Source organism: Pelodiscus sinensis, chromosome 1 (assembly GCF_052426305.1).
Source record: "Pelodiscus sinensis isolate ZL-2025 chromosome 1, ASM5242630v1, whole genome shotgun sequence".
Lineage (NCBI taxonomy): Eukaryota > Metazoa > Chordata > Testudines > Trionychidae > Pelodiscus > Pelodiscus sinensis.
In genome coordinates this window covers 302,292,549-302,311,573 of record NC_143052.1, presented here as the reverse complement: position 1 = coordinate 302,311,573, position 19,025 = coordinate 302,292,549, and the positions used below count along the sequence as shown (strand labels likewise).

Below are 19,025 nucleotides of genomic sequence, written 5' to 3'. Positions count from 1 at the left end.
TGATTGTTCAATGCTGATTCTTTAAAGATGTTTTTAAGGAGTCAGAGAATTGTTTCTTCAAGATTAATGCTAGAGGGAGCTAGGGATGTTAAATTTTGATTAATCAACTAATCGAGTAGTTGATGGAATTTCCATCTATTACTTGATTAGTTACTAAGGAGGAGGTAGGGTGCTTGCTATCCCGGCTGTGCCTCGGCCTTTTAAATGCAGTAAGAGCCGCCTGAGGGACTCTTGCTACATTTCAAAAGCAGAAGTGCGGCAGTCAGAACCTGCTGCAAACCGGGACTGCTTCAGTGCCTGCTTGCACCATTTCCCTGCTATGCCTCTGCCTCCCCTACTTCTGCGGAGTTTGTACTAGAATACTAGAATTAGTCAACTACCTCTCTCTAATGCTATCAGGTAGTCAACTAATCACTTACATCCCTAGAGGGAAATAGATTATAGCGATGAAGTCACACGTAACCTTACACATTGGCAAAACTGCATTGAGGCCCCAAAATAATGACTTCAGTCAAAATCCTTAAATGTTAATGTTATTTATAATTTACAAATTACATGTCACATTTTAATTTTCTTCTATATTGAGAGGGATTATTAGTTCCATCAATAGCGCCCCATTGTAATGATAAGATTTCTGTCAAAAAGTGGGCAGGAACAATAAGTGTGACTATTGGCTTTAGCAAAAAAATTTTTTTTTAGTTTATAAACTTTTCAGAGTGATTAAAATAGGTACACTTTTCTTTGTCTAAATTAGTAATAAAGACTGTAAACTACACTACTGCTAAACTGTACTCATAATATACAATATTAAAGGGAATTTCAGCTGATTATTCAGAAATCAAAAGGGCAAAATAATATTAAAATACGAAAAAGATTAAAAAGCATTTTTTCAGAACTTTGCATGGAGAATGGTATAGTAAATATACATAGTTTTGATACAGGAGATACAGTGTTTCTTGATTCAAGGACACCATTTTAGCCAAGAAAAAAAAGATATTTATTTTGATTTCTTTCAGAGCTCTTATGGAGGAATGAAACCAAAACTAGTTCATATACATTTTTAGGGTTTTGGCTTCAGGGCAGCCTGCCAGGAATCAAGGCTAAATAGAATCATGGAAATGTAGGGGTGAAAGGAAACTTGGTAGGTCATCTCATCCAATCCTCTGGCAGAACAGAGTATATCTAGACACTCCTTAACAAGTGATTTTCTAAACAGCTTTTAAAAATTGGGGAGAGGGGGATATTCTACAACTATTCAAGGTAACCTGTTTCAGTACTTACATACCCCTATAGCTGGAAAGCTTTTGCAAATATCTAATCTAGGGCATGTTTATACTGCCATGTTACAGCGCTGCTACTGCAGCACTGTGACATGGGCAGTGCAGTCACTATTTCTGGGGGAGAGCTCCCCTAGCAATAACAAACCCCTCCCTTAACCAGAGATTGTAGCTTTATTGACAGGAGCATGGCTCCCTGCAATAAAGCAATGTCTATATTGGTGCTTTTCAGCAGAGTTCTTCCGGAAAAACTTCTTTCAAAAGAGAGCATCTGCACAGCAAAAGCGCACTGAAAAAGCGATCTGCTTTTTCGAAAGTTAGCATCCACATTGGTTGGATGCTATCTCGCATTTAAGTTGTGATTACTATGGATGGAGTGGCCACTAGGGCACCTGTGCTTTTTCCTTGAGGCCTCTTCTTTCGAAAAAAAACCCTCTTCCCCATCCACACACGCCTTTTCCAAAAGAACTTTTTCGGAAAAAGGCTTCTTCCTCGTAGAAAGAGGTTTACTGCTGTGGGAAAAACTCTTGCCTTCTTTTGACTTTCTGTTGAAAGAATGCAATTGCAGTATGGACGTAAGTGTAGTTTTTCCAGAAAAATGGCTATTTTTCTGGAAAAACTGCAGTATAGACATACCTTAAGTGAAGTACTTTGCACTTGTCTTTATTGAATTTCATCTTGTTAATTTCAGACCAATTCTCCAATTTACCCCAACCTATTAGAATTGTAATCCTGTCCTTCAAAGTTCCTGCAGTGCCTTCTCAACTTGATGTCATTCACAAATTTTATAAACGTGCTTCCTATCCCCATTTGAGAATTTTAAAATTTGTAATGTCATTCCAAATAGGAATGAAACCAAATTTTAAAATAGCAAAATCCCCAGTGAAATGGAATACCTTTTTCTGCCCAGTTCTGCTTAGGAGACTGTTGCCCTACTTTATATATTTGTACTCTCAGGAGGCTTTTCCATGATACTCAGCTTAATTTTACCCTACCTTAATTTTATTCCATTTTAGATGTGACCCTGCCAGCTGTTGAGTTGCTCTGTGAGGTCCCATTGGAATTGTAAGTGCTGAGTGCCATCAGCATCTTGTGCAGTCAAGCCTTTATTGGGAAGACAAAGTACGCATCCATGCATAATGTTTGAATAAGAATATGGGAATTTGCTTGGGGATATGAGAACCTCTAAAAGTCTTTTTATACTAGTGCAGACATCTGCATTCCACGTAATGTGATTTAAGCTCATCTACTTAATAGGAACTTTGAGGAAAATTGCAAATCATTGCACAATAAGAGAATGTAATTTCTGTAAATTAAAACTATAAAATGTATATGTTTATATCAAGTAATATATGACATTGTTTTTATTAAAGCATCCTCATAGAACTTGCCATTGTTATTTGTAATTTATGTAAATAAAACAGAAGGCTACAAACTATATTTTAGTGTTATAGTTGCAGTTTTCTTAACGCTGTACTATTGTCCCCCATCTCTCTGTATGTGAAATGCATGCTTTGACTTGTTTGAAGACATTTGGTTTTGAAATAGTTTTCAGCACACGTACAAAGCATTTTTCCTTTATCTTCAGAAGAAACTATGAACCTTAGAGTTTGTACTTTCCTGTTCAAATTATGAGGTATTTCCCAGTTTGTTTTGTCTTCTCTTTTTACCTGAATGGTGGTGGTATTAGTGTTAGTATTAATGGTCCCCAAGGTAAAGCTTTCATAGTTGGGGTCTTACATGTGTCTTTTGTATAGGACTGAGGATAATATCAGTGCTTTATAAGTAAGAAATTTTACTCAAGGTAGCTGTGTATACTTAATGCTTTTCTGTTTCAGCAGCTGGGCTTTTCGCATTTTAGTTTACCACTACTGCAGTGATTTATAATATTTTTTAAAGCTCAGGTAATATTGAGGATGTTAGTACAATCTGAGGTAAATAAATCTTATGAACCACGGTAAATTGCAATCAAAAGGCTAGTAGTTTCTTACAGCAGCTGCAAAGCTCCACTGATAGTCATATATTACTCATTATAGTCTCTTCTCGTGGTCAGGTACATTGTTGACAAACAGCACATCTCAATTTCACTTGCTATCTTTAGATGACACCTTACACAACATTGTATGCTTCCTATCGCTGATACAGGTTCTGCACATTTACCTGTTAGTTGTAATGCAATGAATGAAAATGCTTTTTAAAAGGCCAGTACAATTTTGTTCTTTTTAGTAAATGCTTTGGCAGTATTTTAAAAGTTAATTTAAATCTTTCGGTCATTTGCAGAATGGCCCCTTTGCAAAACTTTGACATTTAACTGACATTATTCAAATAGAAATGGAAAATTATATACCTTTATAAAGGGGCCATGGTATCTGGGCACATGTACAGAATTTAGATTAAGACCATTTCTTCAGAAATATAGAATATAGGCTCCTATACCTTCTCCAGCACTGAAACAGGTACTTGGCTTAGATCAAATAGTTGGCGTATTAGCCAGGAGACTAAATACCAGGGAATTCCAAGATCAGCAAAAAGTATGAACAAAGAGGGGTCTGGAGAAACAACCTAAAAACCTGGCTCCTATTGCGTAAGTGTATTTCTGGAGGGAATATATGGTAAAGCCAGGTGTTTGCCAATCAGAATTTTCTGTCCTTTACTCCCATCTCTGGAAGCCTCCAGGATAATCCAGAGGAGGGCTTCCTTTGCTATGAGCCACAAAGCCTCAGTTTTAAACTAATTGAAATCTGGGGAAGGCTTTTAACTTGGAGAGTGTATAAGACAATCATTTTCAGCTCAGAAATATGGGTAGCATAGCAGCAATCAATACAGCTTTTTATTACAATTTAAAAATACTCAGTAGTTGGAGCCACCAGTAAGAAAGTAACTGAAAGTGCAATTGTTTTCTGAGAGAGAGAGGACCTCATTAAGAGTTGAAATTCAGTTTTCTGGCACTCCTGAAGTGGTTCCCACTTATGCTACTACCAGATGTGCAGGGTTTGCCCTCACTGTCTCACACCAGAGCCAATTGAGGAGGGAATTGGCCTCCCTGCCTGTAGATATGCTATGGACAGTGGGGAAATAGCCCAGATCTCTGCACATGGCCATAGGGACAGAATAATATGCAAACTTAGTGCTTATGTTCCCTCAGATACTGCACTTCAGGGGATATTTTCATGTGCAGAGCCGGAATCTGAATAAGCATAGGAAAACTCCTATGGTTTATAGGGAAAAGATGTTATGTAGAGTAGCTCTCCCCAACATTTGCACCCTCCTTGCCCAGCCGTGTTCCTCCAGTAATCAGTACAAATTTGGAGGACAGGGAAGGATGTTGCTGCATTTGCTCAATTGCTACGACATATAATGTATGCAGAAAGTATGGGTTTCACATACGTACCCAAGTAACAATGAAGGGACTAGTATGCTCCTATATAGATTCTAAGGCATCCATTTCATTTTCTGAATGCTTTCATTTCACCAAGCTGGATTCAAACTTTGACCATAGTATTTCAATTGGACATTAATTCAGCAACAAGTTATGAGGTAGTGTACGTGAGTAGAGCCCTGCAAGTCCATGGATATCTGCTTTGTACCTGCAGTGTCCCACAGCTTTTGCAGATATGGATGCAGATACAAATTTTTTATCTAAAACCCTGCAAATTTGTGAATATCCACTTTATAACCATGGGTATCTGCATGCGCAGATGTCAATGCAGATATCCATGGCTCATTTTTGAGAATGTGGATACAAATTTTGTATCTGCATGAGTAAGCAACCATGTTGCACAAAGCTAAATTTAACAATATTTATATATTGAGGCTCAGATTTTCAGAAGTGACTACTGATTTTGGGTGCCTCCATTTCTAGATGCTCAACCCAAGACATTTTAAAGGAGCCACAATATGAACATCAGGCCCTGATATTTCAATTGGAGCTTTCTGAATTTGAAGTATCCAAATCACTGGTTAGCTGAAGAGCTCAGCTTGAAACTATATGTAGTGGTAAATTCTTTTTCTAACATTTTCTATTTCTTCCAGTTTTCCTGGACTATTTGCCCCTCTTCTCCTAGCTGCATCCATATGCTAACTGCCTTTGTTGGCCTTTCATTTGCAGTGCCTGGATTAATGATCACTTTAAAACATTTAGTTTGTAAACACTAATATGAAAGCTATGTAATAATTCCACTCTGTATTTTAAAAGAAGTTAGTCTAAAATGACTGGGACACGGTAATTCTACTGAGATACATGGCCAAGTTTCTCAGCAAAATGAAATATATTTCTCTTTTGCTGAGACAAAATGTGAGCTGTATGATTGAAGTCATATAGTGTACATCAGTGATACAGCCACTCTTATTCAATTCCAACAAATCTTGTACAAACTATGTCATGCAAGGTGTCAATGGAAACATCATGATTTGTTAAGTATGATTTTCCATCTGAAATTATGACTATTGGCTATTGCACTGGTATCTTACATATGAGCTGAATTCCTGGACAACACTTACCAGATAAGATTTACACTTAGGCTAGACAGCTTGGCTGTGTCTAGACTGGCCAGTTTTTCCAGAAAATCAGCCACTTTTCCGGAAAAACTTGCTAGCTGTCTACACTGGCCGCTTGAATTTCCGCAAAAGCACTGACTTCCTACTCTTAAGAAATCAGTGCTTCTTGTGGAAATACTATTCTGCTCGGCTGCGTCTAGATTGGCATGATTTTCCAGAAATGCTTTTAACGGAAAAATTTTCCGTTAAAAGCATTTTCGGAACAGAGCGTCTAGATTGGCACAGACGCTTTTCCGCAAAAGCACTTTTTGCGGAAAAACGTCCGTGCCAATCTAGACGCACCTTTCCGCAAAAAAGCCCCGATCGCCATTTTCACGATCGGGGCTTTTTTGCGGAAAACAAATCTGAGATGTCTACACTGGCCCTTTTGCGCAAAAGGGACTTTTGCCTGAACGGGAGCAGAATAGTATTTCCGCAAGAAGCACTGATTTCTTACAGTAGGAAGTCAGTGCTTTTGTGGAAATTAAAGTGGCCAGTGTAGACAGCTGGCAAGTTTTTCTGGAAAAGCGGCTGATTTTCCAGAAAAACTGGCCAGTCTAGACACAGCCCTCCCGTTCAGGCAAAAGTCCCTTTTGCGCAAAGCTTTTGCGCAAAAGGGCCAGTGTAGACAGCTCAGATTTGTTTTCCGCAAAAAAGCCCAGATCGCGAAAATGGCGAACGGGCCTTTTTTGCGGAAAAGCGCGTCTAGATTGGCACGAACGCTTTTCCGCAAAAAGTGCTTTTGCGGAAAAACGTCTGTGCCAATCTAGATGCTCTGTTCTGAAAATGCTTTTAACAGAAAACTTTTCCATTAAAAGCATTTCTGGAAAATCATGCCAATCTAGACACAGCCCTTGATATTGATGGCCTGTCAAAGACACTTAGCTCTTATAGGAGACAATAGAAGAAACTCATTTTGCTCAGATGACTCTTCCTGCAAATGCCTCATCTTCCAAGGGGCCAGTGGCTAACCTTTGAGTCATCAAGCCATGTAAAGACATATGATATGCTTATGTGACTCTGGACTTCATCTTGTGCCAGTAACTTTCCACAACAGGGCTGTGAGTTTTGTTTGAAACAGAAAAATTTCAGGCACATAACAAAGAGTATAAAAGACTTCTGGGATGACTCCATTTTTGCCTTTTTTTTTTCCTGCTCTGATTTTCTGGACTGTAGATTTACTATTAAAGAGAGCATATTGAACTACGGATTGAGGAACTTTTAACCCTTTGGAAGTTACCAAATAGATTTGACAGGCCAGCAGACTATAACATCACTGCTATAAACCTGAGAGAAGAACATTACAATTATTATATGTATATGATCTATTGACCATTTTTCATTCGCTGCTTTTATTAATAGACCTTTAGATTTTAGCTACTCAAGGACTAGTAGCAGCATGATTATTAGGTAAGATCTTAGTTATATCTTAACTTGGCTATGTGACTCATTTTTGGGGATTAGTTGAACTTCAAATATGATAAAATTAGCTTTCAGTAACTACCAAAGATGAAAGTAAGATGATGAGCCCCAGTATGATGCACTCCAGTATAGGGATGTAAGCAACTAGTCGACTATCCAATAGGCATAAGCTTATTGGATAGTCGAATAGTGACTCAACTAGTCACTTCCCCCCCTTGCTGCTTTTATTAGAGGCAGCAAGTGAAGGATCAGGAGCAAGTGCTCGGGGGAGTTGGTGCAAAAGCCGGTTCCTCCCACACACACAACCGTCTTTGTGGGGGACAGGGGAGGCAGAGGCGTAGAACTGCCAGGGTGCTGATTCCCTGGTGGCTCTTAGTCTCAATAAATTTAAAAAGCAGAAGTGCAGCGTGGGGAGGGGGAATCAACTCTCCCCACTTATGCCTGGTCCCTGCCGCTGTGCTTCAGCCTTTTAAATGTATTAAGAGCCTATTGACTCTTAATACATTTAAAAGGAAAAGCTGCAGTGGGGTTAGCTCCTGGGGCTAGTTACTAAGCCCTCTGTGGCTCTGCAGTTTCCTCCCCTTATCAACAAATTGACTAGTTGATGTAAATTCCATTGGCTTGTTGATTATTTGATTAAACGCAATTTAACATTCCTACCCTAGTAAGAGACTGTCTGGAGGGTGGGGCTTTGGATACTGCTGGCACTCTGGGCAGCTCAGCCACAGTGTACCCAGACTCCAGCCCTGATGCTTGGACGGCCAGGCATCATGGTCTCCGCCATACCCTGGCCAGCCTCAAGAATTTGGCTGCTGGACAGCACAGTCATCACACTCCCAGATCTGAGCTCCACACACACATACCCAACCATGTGCCCTGAACCCCCAGACCCCAAACCCATACCTTGAGACCCCTCACAATACCCTGCCTTGACTCCTGCATTCTACCCTGAGCTTCCCCCTGCATATCCAGCTGCTTGCCCTGAGGGCCCTGCCCATGCCCCATCCCACAATTACATTTTTACGGGTACCTCCCCAATCCTCTGCCCTGACATCCAACAAGGGGTTGGGGGTTGTGATACACAGTACTCATAAAAAATATAAGGTGTGGTGATACACAGCTTGAGAAAATCATCCTATCAAAGCATTATGGTGATATAAGCCATTGAAAGGGAAGGATTAGAACAGGAGCCATTTCACTCCTGACCCGCACTCTACTCTTTCCATATACAAAGCTACCATATTGATGTAAATGGGACTTTTCCAGTCCAGGAAGGGTTGCAGGATTCTGGGTATACTTACAGTGTTGGTAATTTTAATGCTGTGCTGGTAAAATTTTCAGAAGTAACCAAGAATACGTCTTAGTATTCGGAATAATAACTGGCATTATTCTGAAATAATGTAGTCTGCATCTACACTCCAAGCAGTTATTTCAATATAATGACAAAATAATGTCAAGCTGGAGGACTTCTTATGCTGACTCCTGTAACCCTCATTTTATGAGGAGTAAGGGTAGTCGGAGGAAGAGTGCTCTCCTGCTGTGTAGATAGCACCAAAAGCCAAAATAAGCTATTTCAACTTAAGCTATGCAATTGATGTAACTCAAGTTGTGAGCTTAATTCAGCTTTAGTCCTACTGTGTAGACATTCCTTAAGGGGCTTAAATCCCATTGACTTTCAGTGGTACTTGGGGTGTTTTTTAAATTTGCATACCCACCTCCTTCTCAAAAACTGCCCCGTTTTGAAATCTGGTTTCCAGTGTTGTTAATATACTTAGATTCAGCTTTTCGAATACATTGCAATTCTATTTCTGATCTTTGGAAGCTTGAAAAATCTGGCTCACTAGGGGTACATCTAGACTTCAGTGCTTAAAGCAATGGTGCATTCAAGGAAATTTTTTTGAAAAACAGACATGCTCTTTTGCCATCCCTGTAAACCTCGTTCTATGAGGAAGAAGTGATGTGTCGAAAGAGCAGGTTTTTCCGAAATTTGGCACCGTGTAGACGCGCCAAGTTTTAAAAAAGTCTCTTTTTGACAGAAAAGCAGGAAAAGATATGCAAATTGCGGTTCACAATTTTCATATCTTTTCTCAACTTACCTTTGTAGTCTAGACGTAGCCTTGGAAGGCAAACAAGCACCCTATCTTTCCCATCCTGCAAGTTTTATTTCCTGTATTTTACTTCTCTCATTAGTTTCACGGGCTTCTCTGTTTACTCCCCACCTCACAGAGACACCTACCTGTCTGGTAAGTCCTCCTGACATATGTTCACTGTTGTGTTTTCTCTGGGATCCCTCTAGAGGAGTCTACACGTTCTCCCCTTTGGAGCTTTATCTTTTGCAAGATTTTAAAGCTGTAATTCTCTCAGGGTATGTCTACACTGCAGCACTAATTTGAACTAACTTAATTCGAATTAGTTAATTCGAACTGGGCTAATTCGAACTAGTGCATCTAGACCTAAAAACTAGTTCGAATTAGCATTTTGCTATTTTGAACTAGCATGTCCACATTGAGTGGACCCTGAACCGAGGTTAAGGCTGGCCAGAAGCAGTGCCGGCAGGGCATCAGGTTAGGACTTAGAGCGTGGAGCTTCTGTCTCAGGCTAGCCGAGGGCTGTGCTTAAAGGGACCCGACCTCCACCACAGACAGACAGTTCTCAGGGGTTCCCCGCTTGCAAAGCAGTCCTGGCTTGGAGTGCCCTGAGTGCCCACACATGGCACATCACAGCACTCGGCCATCAGCCCGGCTGCACTTGCCGCAGGCTGCCATCTGGGGAAGAGGTCAATCGGGGAGCTGCAGGAGAGCTTCCACCCCAATGAACCCACAGAGCCAGCCCAGTCCTCCCCATCGGGGGCTCGTACCCCATTCCTCCCTCACCTCCTTCCACTTACCCCTCCCTAGCCCCCTTCCTGATGTACAAAATAAAGGACACGTGTGTTCAAAAATAGAAACTATTGAACAAAACTCGGGGAGACTGGGAAAAGGAGGTGGGAGAGGGGAAGAGAGAGGGTGGGAGAGGGGAGGGCAACTAAAATGATTAGGGGTCTGGAACAGGTCCCATATGAAGAGAGGTTAAAGAGACTGGGACTTTTCAGCTTAGAAAAGAGAAGACTGAGGGGGGATATGATAGAGGTCTATAAAAGCATGAGTGGTGTGGAGAGGGTGCATAAAGAAAAGTTCTTCATTAGTTCCCATAATAGAAGGACTAGAGGACACCAAATGAAATGAATGGGTAGCAGGCTTCAAACTAATAACAGAAAGTGCTTCTTCACAAAGCAAATAGTCAACCCGTGGAACTCCGTGCTGCAGGAGGCTGGGAAGGCTAGAACTATAACAGAGTTTAAAGCGAAGTTAGATAAATTCATGGAGGCTGGGTCCATGGAGTGGTATTAGCCAGGGGGTAGAAATGGTGTCCCTGGACTCTGTTTGTGGAAGGCTGCAGATGGATGGCACGAGACAAATGGCTTGGTCATTGTCTTCGGTCCATCCCCTCCAGGGTACCTAGTGTTGGCCGCTGTTGGCAGACAGGCTACAGGGCTAGATGGACCTTTGGTCTGACCGAGTACGGCCATTCTTATGTTCTAAGCTCTGGGCTCAGAGTTGGGGGTCTCACTGGACCACCCTGATTTTCATGCAAACCTGCTCCTGGGTGTCCAGGCTGGCAGCTATCTCGCCCTAGACGGCCACTTTCCTGTGCCTAGTGCGGAGGTCGTGGACGTTGGAGGCTTCCCCCCAAACCTCAATGAGGTCCACGACGTCCACACTAGACCAGGTGGGCGCCCGCCTCTTGTGGACCTGGGCAGGCTCCTGGGAGCTGCCAGCCTGGTCCCGGGAAGAGGCGGAGGGCTGGGTTGCAGCGGGTGGCTGGGTGCCGGCAGGCTTGCACCTGGCACTGACACCGTAGCCAGACCGTGCCCCTTTAAGGGCTCCGGGGCTGGGAAGGGGGCAGAAGAGTTTCCCTGGTGGTGCCCAGAGTGGCCACCAGGGAAAGCTGGGGAGGGCTAGCCTCCCACTAGTTCGAATTAAGTGGCTAAACAGCCCTTAATTCGAACTACTTAATTCGAACTAGGCGTTAGTCCTCGTAGAATGAGGTTTACCTAGTTCGAATTAAGCGCTCCGCTAGTTCAAATTAAGTTCAAACTAGCGGTTTGCCTGTGTAGCGCCTATCAAAGTTAATTCGAACTAACGTCTGTTAGTTTGAATTAACTTTGTAATGTAGACATACCCTCATTAATCTCCCTCCCCCACTTGCATTTATGCTAAATGTGATTTACTTAGTCTACCACAAAGTCATGGTTTGAGAATAATTTTATTTTGCTGTTGAGTCTTGGCCACTGATCCAGACATTAACTTAACAATCAGAAGCTTGTAAACAAAAAATTGATCCTACTGGTGTTGTTCACCTAAGTTAAAATATTTGGCAAACAGCTCAGCTGTAGCTTTATTCTGCTATAGTGATAAATGAATTACTTGAAAATGTCTTCCAGTGCACCATTTACAACTATTTCCAACAAACATTTATAAGCTTTATTGCTAGATATGCTTTATCACTGGTTCCATGATGTCATTGTATTGATAAGTACCTCCCTTTTGGAATGTTTCGTATGAATACAGCAATGCCATCATCTGCCTATAGTGGTACTCATTGGGCCTTACAGTCTTGCTGGGCCTTTGGGCAAAGTGGAGGGGTCCAGCTCTGTGGTCCCAGAAGGGACAGGGCCTTGGGCAGAAGGTGCAGGGCTGGGGCAGCCAGGGCTCAGCGCCCCCTCCCCTCCCAGCATGCTGCACTGCAACCTGACCCCTCCCCCCCCCAATCCCCACAGCCCTCAGAGCTGCTGGAGTGTGCCACACAGAGCTCCAGCAGCAATTTAAAGAGCCCAGGCCTCCGGCCGCTGCTGCTTCTGTTGCTGCTGTAGTGGTGGCAGCCAGGAGCCCTGGGCCCTTCTGAATCACCAGACCCCATGGCAGTTTCCCCCTTTGCCTCTCCCCGGTGGCAGGCCTGGTGTAGGGTTACCATATTTGAACTTTCAAAGAAGAGGACACTCCTGGGAGTGTATCTGTATCAGTATCTACCAACTCACATTGTATTAATGTATTATATATACTATAACACATTAATACAACATGAGTAAATAGTATATATAACACATTAATACATAGTGAGTTGGTAGATACTGATACAGATATACTCCCTCTCAGGAGTGTCTTCTAACCCTAGGCTTGTGGTACCGCTCCTCTGTGTTGTACTAAATATATACGAAATATAAGAGAGAAAGCTTTCAGAAGACAGCACCACTTTTATAAAATGGATTTCCAAGAACTGTAGCCACATGATTCTGAAACATTCCAATGCAAATCAAATATAAATCTCTTAATATCCTGAACTTCTAAAATGACCACCCCTTTTAAATGCTAAATCCTAAAAAATTACACTTGAAAGTAGATTACCTAATGCTCCTGCAATTCTGTTTTTCTGTTGCTGTTACACTTTCTTTTCTACATTTCTTTGGTATTTTAATTTTGTTAAAAATCTAATAGTTTAGATAAGTGATTATTGATTCTTGCAAAATCATGGTGATTTGTAGACTCATGTTTTCCCAAAAAGCCAAGAGCATGAAAACACTTATTTCAGCTAAGGCTGTCTCTAGACTGCAGGCCTCTTTTGGAAGAAGCTTTTCCGGAAGAGATCTTCCAAGGAAACTTATTCAGAAAGAGAGCGTCCACACTGCCAAAGCACATAGAAAAAGTCATCTGCTTTTCAAAAGATAGCGTCCACACTGCCAAAGCACATAGAAAAAGTCATCTGCTTTTCAAAAGATAGCGTCCACACTGAATGGATGCTATCTCGCATGTAAGCCGTGATTACTATGGATGGAGTGGCCACCAGGGCATCTGTGCTTTTTCCTCTCTTCTTCTTCTTTCAAAAGAACTCCCTCTTCCCCATCCCCATATGCCTTTTTCCGAAAGAGCTCTTTTGGAAAAGGCTTCTTCCTCATAGTAAGAAGTTTACCAATGTCAGAAAAACCCCTCTGTTCTTTCAGGGTTTTTTTCCGAAAGAATGCGATTGCAGTGTGGACGTAAGTGAAATGTAGTGTAGACATAGCTTAAGAAACTGTTGATAGCTATTCCAAAATACAAAACATTGCATTGACTTCTCAGATGGGTGGTACTCAAAGTGCTGATGCAAGCCCCATTTCAGAAAATAACTGAATGTGCTAAGTGTTTTGCTGAACCTGGGCTACATAGGAACATATTCTATCAACATTATTATTGAGTAGTATTTTATCCCATTTTCTTCAATGAAACTGCTTGCAGAGTGAGGTATTCCTAAGCATAAGGATAGGAGAATCTAGCCCACAAGGTATTTACTCAACTGTGGCATATGGCTGACCAAACTTCATTCTTTCTCAATTTCTCTCCAGGGGATCTGAAAGGCAGTCATGTGATTTGTCTTCCTAATGTCTCAGGATACAGGTTTCTTCCACTTCCCAGAAAGGTGCATCTTTTTTTGTTTGTTTGATGCACACACATTTTCTAAATTATTAGTTCTTCTACATGTATTGTACCTTTGTACAACCACTGTTATACTGAGGCTGAAATAGGTATTGTGTGTGTTTATTGAGACGAGAGACACAATGTTTACTAGTATTCACATACTCTCCTACACAACCACAGTTTGCCTTTGCACCCCTATCGTGACATGCTCTTACTATTACAATGCTGGGTCTCCCCAAGAAACACTGCTACGAACTGTATCAATATTTTGCAAACCATACGTGATTTTTGTGATGAAAAGTACATCTACCCAACTAATCTCTTCTGCATTAAGAAGTAAATTTGAATCCATACCACTGTATGACTACAGTAGGTTGCACATCACAAGATGGTCCATACCCTTTTATGGAACAGGTACAGTATTGAGGACAGCAGTCTTGCACTAAAAGTTGAAATGCTCTTTGTGTGACCTCATGCTTCATACTAGATGTGAGTGTAATGCTGACAGACGGAACCAAAGCTGGGACCTCTGGAGCTTAGCGCATGAGCTTCTACAACATGGGTTGACCACATCCAGCATGTGTGCCATAAGTTGCATGCAAGATGATTTTCAGTATCACGCGCAATGAACAGGCTTCCACTCACTTCCCCTCACCTACAGTGGGGAGCCCGTGCTTGCAATACAGAATCGCACCCACCGCAAGACTGGAGCCAGCACCAGCTTCCTGTGAGGGCGAGTCCATTCATTGCATGTGCCCTACACACATGAGACTGAGATCAGGGGAGGGGGTAGGGAAGAGTCTAGGCACATTCATGCGCCGCACATTACACGTGTATTATCTCCACTTGCAGAAGTGGAAATGACGTACATCAGCTGAGCTGCCTCTCGCAGCAGTTTGGCCCCTTCCCTTTCTCCACCTGCGGCGGTATCTTCATGGTGCATTTCTGGATTCATCACAACCCTCAGGATAGGAGCCAGTCACAGCTCGTGGGGGGGAAGAAGGAGGTATGCACAAGCAGGAGCACTGATGGTCAAAGTCTGGCATCTCAGGCTGACCTAGGAAGCCCCGAGGCTCTGTGCTGGATCCAGCTTGCGGGGAAGCATGTGTGCGCCGCTGCTCCTCTCCCCACAGGAAAAGCCAGAGAGGAGTCCAAGGCAGAAGACCAAGTGGGGCGTTTGGTGGAGAGAGCCCCTCCCAGGAGAGCAGCGTGGCCCAAGGCAGGAGGGTTAAATCTTGGCATGCCACTTTGGAATGGTTGCTAACCCCTGGTCTACAACTTGAGCTAAAAGCCAGCTGGCACTCAGCTAACTTTGTAGAGCACACTCATTCTTTCTCTCTGTAAGTGGTCTAAGTGCCACTACATGGGACAATGAACCACACCCAGTAGGCGTGTGGGTTACATGTGGAATTCTGAAACCTGTGAGAGTTAATTTTTAAATTCATTTTCACGTTTCAGCCATTTCTGACCCAGAATGGGTTTGGTGTCTATTTCTATTAAAAACCACATGCTTCTGATTGTCCGAGACAGAACATCAGGAATGGCTGCCCGTCGCAGGGAGCCATAGCCTGTAATACCTCTAAGGCTGGTACAGGGGGCTCTGTCTGTGAGGTGGAGTGTTTTCCATATAAGGGCATGTAAATTAATAATCTTCCCCTGCTCGCTCCACCCATTGCAGTGAAAGATCAGCCAATGGGCTGACTTGTGCTCAGGCCTTCTACTCCACCCACTGCAGCAAAAACCAACCTATGGGGTGATAAAGGCAATAAAACAGGCAGGCAGCCTCTCTCTCACTGGGGATTTGCATCGAGTGAACGCCTGGCCTGATCACCCAGACACCTTGCACCCCCCACTCTCGAGTCTTACTGAGCGTACTCTGAGTTGGTCGACCCGAGTAGAGACAGTTTATGAGCATGTGACCGGTACTTGTGTTCCTGCTGTCTCCAGAACTGGTATAACCCCCCCCCCCCCCCCCCGCCGCCATCACCCCTATCCTAATTGATTTTTTAGTTGTCCTTATTGCTTGTCAAGTGACAGTGGCTAAAAAGTTACTAATTTAGTTTATAAATAGTTGTGGTTTAGGGTTTTTACTGTTTCCTTGTATAAAGTTGTGTAAATAATCAGCCCTATGAACAATACCAGTGTTAATTCAACTGTTCCTAACCCCTGGGCAGTTATTGGGAATTATTGTGATTTAGAAAAGCCTCAGGGAATTGTTTTGTGTTGTCTGGCAATCTGTTTAATTTTTGTTCTGATGATTGTCTGGCGCCATCAAAATAAAATCAGTTTGTGCTTTTTGAAACCCCCAGTTGTGGTCTCATCCTTTCCGGCATCCCTTCGAACCTCGTGTATTACGGGGACGGACACTGATGTTAAGTAATCAAGTCCAGTGAGCTAATCCAGACTGTTTTATTAATAGTGATGTATTATGATCAAAATTATTTTTCCTTCAAGTCCTTTCTCAAGCGAAGGGGAAATACATCTACGAGCTATAAATGGCACAAATTTCAACTCAAAGTTTCCTTCTGTTCATTCCAAAGGAGCCGGAACTGAGGTTTATCTACCGTGTGGAGTGGGCAGTAAGGAGGGAAACTCATTAATGCCATAAATCTTGAGGCACATAAAAAGGGGAGAAGAACTCAGAGGTCCAACACCTCCAAAACAGCCTACAGCAGAACCACCTTTTTCTGATCTTGCTGCCATGTTTTCCCAGACAATTACTATTCCAATCTCATCCACTCACTATGTACAGAAGGAATCAAAGGCAGGGGATAACAAAGTTAACATTATTTCCCATAAAACAGTCCCCAGGGCTTTGTAGCCATTCTCCCTCAACAACTGTGGAAGTTAAATGTGATGGGTTGGTGTGAAGAGACAGCACTCCAACAGGAATGGAGAAAAGAAGGGAACAAGACATGGAACCTGTGCGTCTCTGACCTCCTGGTCCTCTGGCCGGTCTCTGCTTTTTTGCCTGTCGCGGGACTGAATTAGAAGAGGAAAGCTTTTGGCAATAAGACTCTTAAATGCCAGCCTTATAATGAGTGCAGGTCTGGTTGTTGCACTATTTTGATAATTTACACTGAATTAGATATTCCCATGCTGACTCCTCTGCTGATGGTCCCTCTGTGTTCACTTTCTGACAAAGGCCATACTCTGTAAGTGAAGACTAACTTGTTTTTAATGGGAGATGTTTAATTGATTAACATATCAAAAAGTTAGAGATAAATGCATTTCTGTTGGAGAATCATCAACTTCAAAGGATATGGTTTTATAATCATGGGTTTTTGTGGAATTTATTTTTTCTTATCTGCATACTCTCTTTTATTTGCTGACCTTTTAGTGTTTGTGAAATAGGAGAACGAAAACACAGGCTGGAGTCAGCAAAATGTAGAACAATGACATGAAAACTTCCACATAAGATCCTTACCAATTTGATCAGCCTTAATCTGTACTACCCTCACCAGCATGGTCTCATCCTAAAATCTGTCCGGTGTACTATAATGCTTATTAATTATTCTTACCTGATAATGATTATATAATGAGGAGAGCATTCTACTAAATATGCTACCAGAATGGGAATGATGGAAATCAGATAATCAAAACCAAGAGATCATACAGTTCATCTCCCTGCCAATGTAGGATAGTTCTTGGTTGCACATTTTCCAGGGTTGTTCCCAAATTTTAAGTGGCTCAAGTGATTGGGCTTTCATCACTTCACTTTTCAGATTGTTTAAACATCAATTTACATTTTAAATTACTTTACAGTAGAACCTCAGAGTTTTGAACACTTGAGGAATGAGGGCCTGAGCTTACTGACTGTGGTCATGGCCTGACTAAAAGCCTGGGCCCCAAACTAAGCCAATCCCCCAGGAGAGACTGAGCAGGTATAGTAAGGCGAAGGAGTGGCTGCCACTTACACAGAGAAGGAGAAACCCATCCTAGATAGAGCTATCAACATCTGATTCAGAACTGAACTTGTCCAGAGTTCAACATGTTTGGATCCACATACCAAGTCTGTGACCAAATATAAAAGAAATAGCCTTTGCTAATTCTCCTAGCTAGTAAGAGTTCACTTGGAAAGCATTTATGGAATTCTTTTATATTCTAGTATTTCCAGAGAAGATGAGTAATTGTTCTATTTTTGCTGGAATATGGTTTGGTGGGTCCTCTTACTGTATGTTTTTGAAGTTGTCCTAACCCTGTATAGTTTTTTTAAAATAAATAAAAAAATCCATGGCACAATAGATTAATAGATAAAGAATATTGCTTTAATTTTAATATATTTTGGACCAGCAAAAGGAAGTTAAGAGGACATAAGATATTAACTACATGCATGTCCGGTAATAGCGTGGGAAGCAGCTTCCATAGAGCTTGCATCCTCTTTAAAAACCTTTTTAAAAATCAGGAAAATGAAAATTACAGTTCATTCAATCTCCAGAAGGCAAACTAAGGTCTGCCCTTAGAGCTGGCAATACTCTCTGGAAATGGTTTCCATTGGATATGTTTTGCATCAGAGCATTGAGCTGGTACAGGGTATGACCTGACTAGATCAGGGGGGAATAAGAAAGCCAATTTGCCCACCTTAGAAGGAAACAAGAAAAATGACACAAGTTTAAAGTCCAGACTAATAGAAATGCAAAAAGGAGGTTTGCTGTTGATGTATGATATAATGTTTTACACTGGACTTAACGCCATTTATGTTATGTTATTTTGAGAAATTATTAAGGGAAATTACTATATGTAGCATGGGATGCACTACAGGTGTAATTACCGTATTTTCAATTAGAAATGTGGGTTTTTCTTACTCTCAAAAATATATTTATAGAATGTTTATGTGGCAGTTGGAGTAAATGTCATTTTTGACAATTTTTTAATTAAAAAAATATTGGGCCAATATCATTAGTACTTTCCAGCTGCTTTGTACCACTCTGACAGTGATAAACAGTGGCAAAGCCTCTAAACTAGCCAGTTAAAGTGGGTTTACAGCTGCTTTGTGTTACCAAAGCAGCATAAACCAGCCAGAGCATAATATATGTATCAATCTCCCCCATAACTTTTTCTGTTAAAGATTAAGCACTAAGGTGTAAAACATAGGCCTGATTCATTTATACGAAGGGGGATGGAGACCCAGCTTTTGATAGTCTCTACAGTAAGTTTCCAGAAAATAAAATGTAAAGGCATTCCTCAAGTGAACTATAACCACTCTTTCCTTTAAACTACCCGGTTAGTTGACTGTACCAATGATAGCAATGTAATCCATTAATAAAGATGTAATAAAACTAGTCCCTCATTAACCACT

General features: G+C 41.7%; 1 protein-coding gene across 3 annotated transcripts in view; it reads right to left on the bottom strand.

Moving 5' to 3' along the window:
* STARD13 (StAR related lipid transfer domain containing 13) overlaps nt 1-19,025 on the bottom strand; it is a 415,654-nt gene that overhangs the window by 327,473 nt on the left and 69,156 nt on the right. The window lies entirely within an intron of this gene.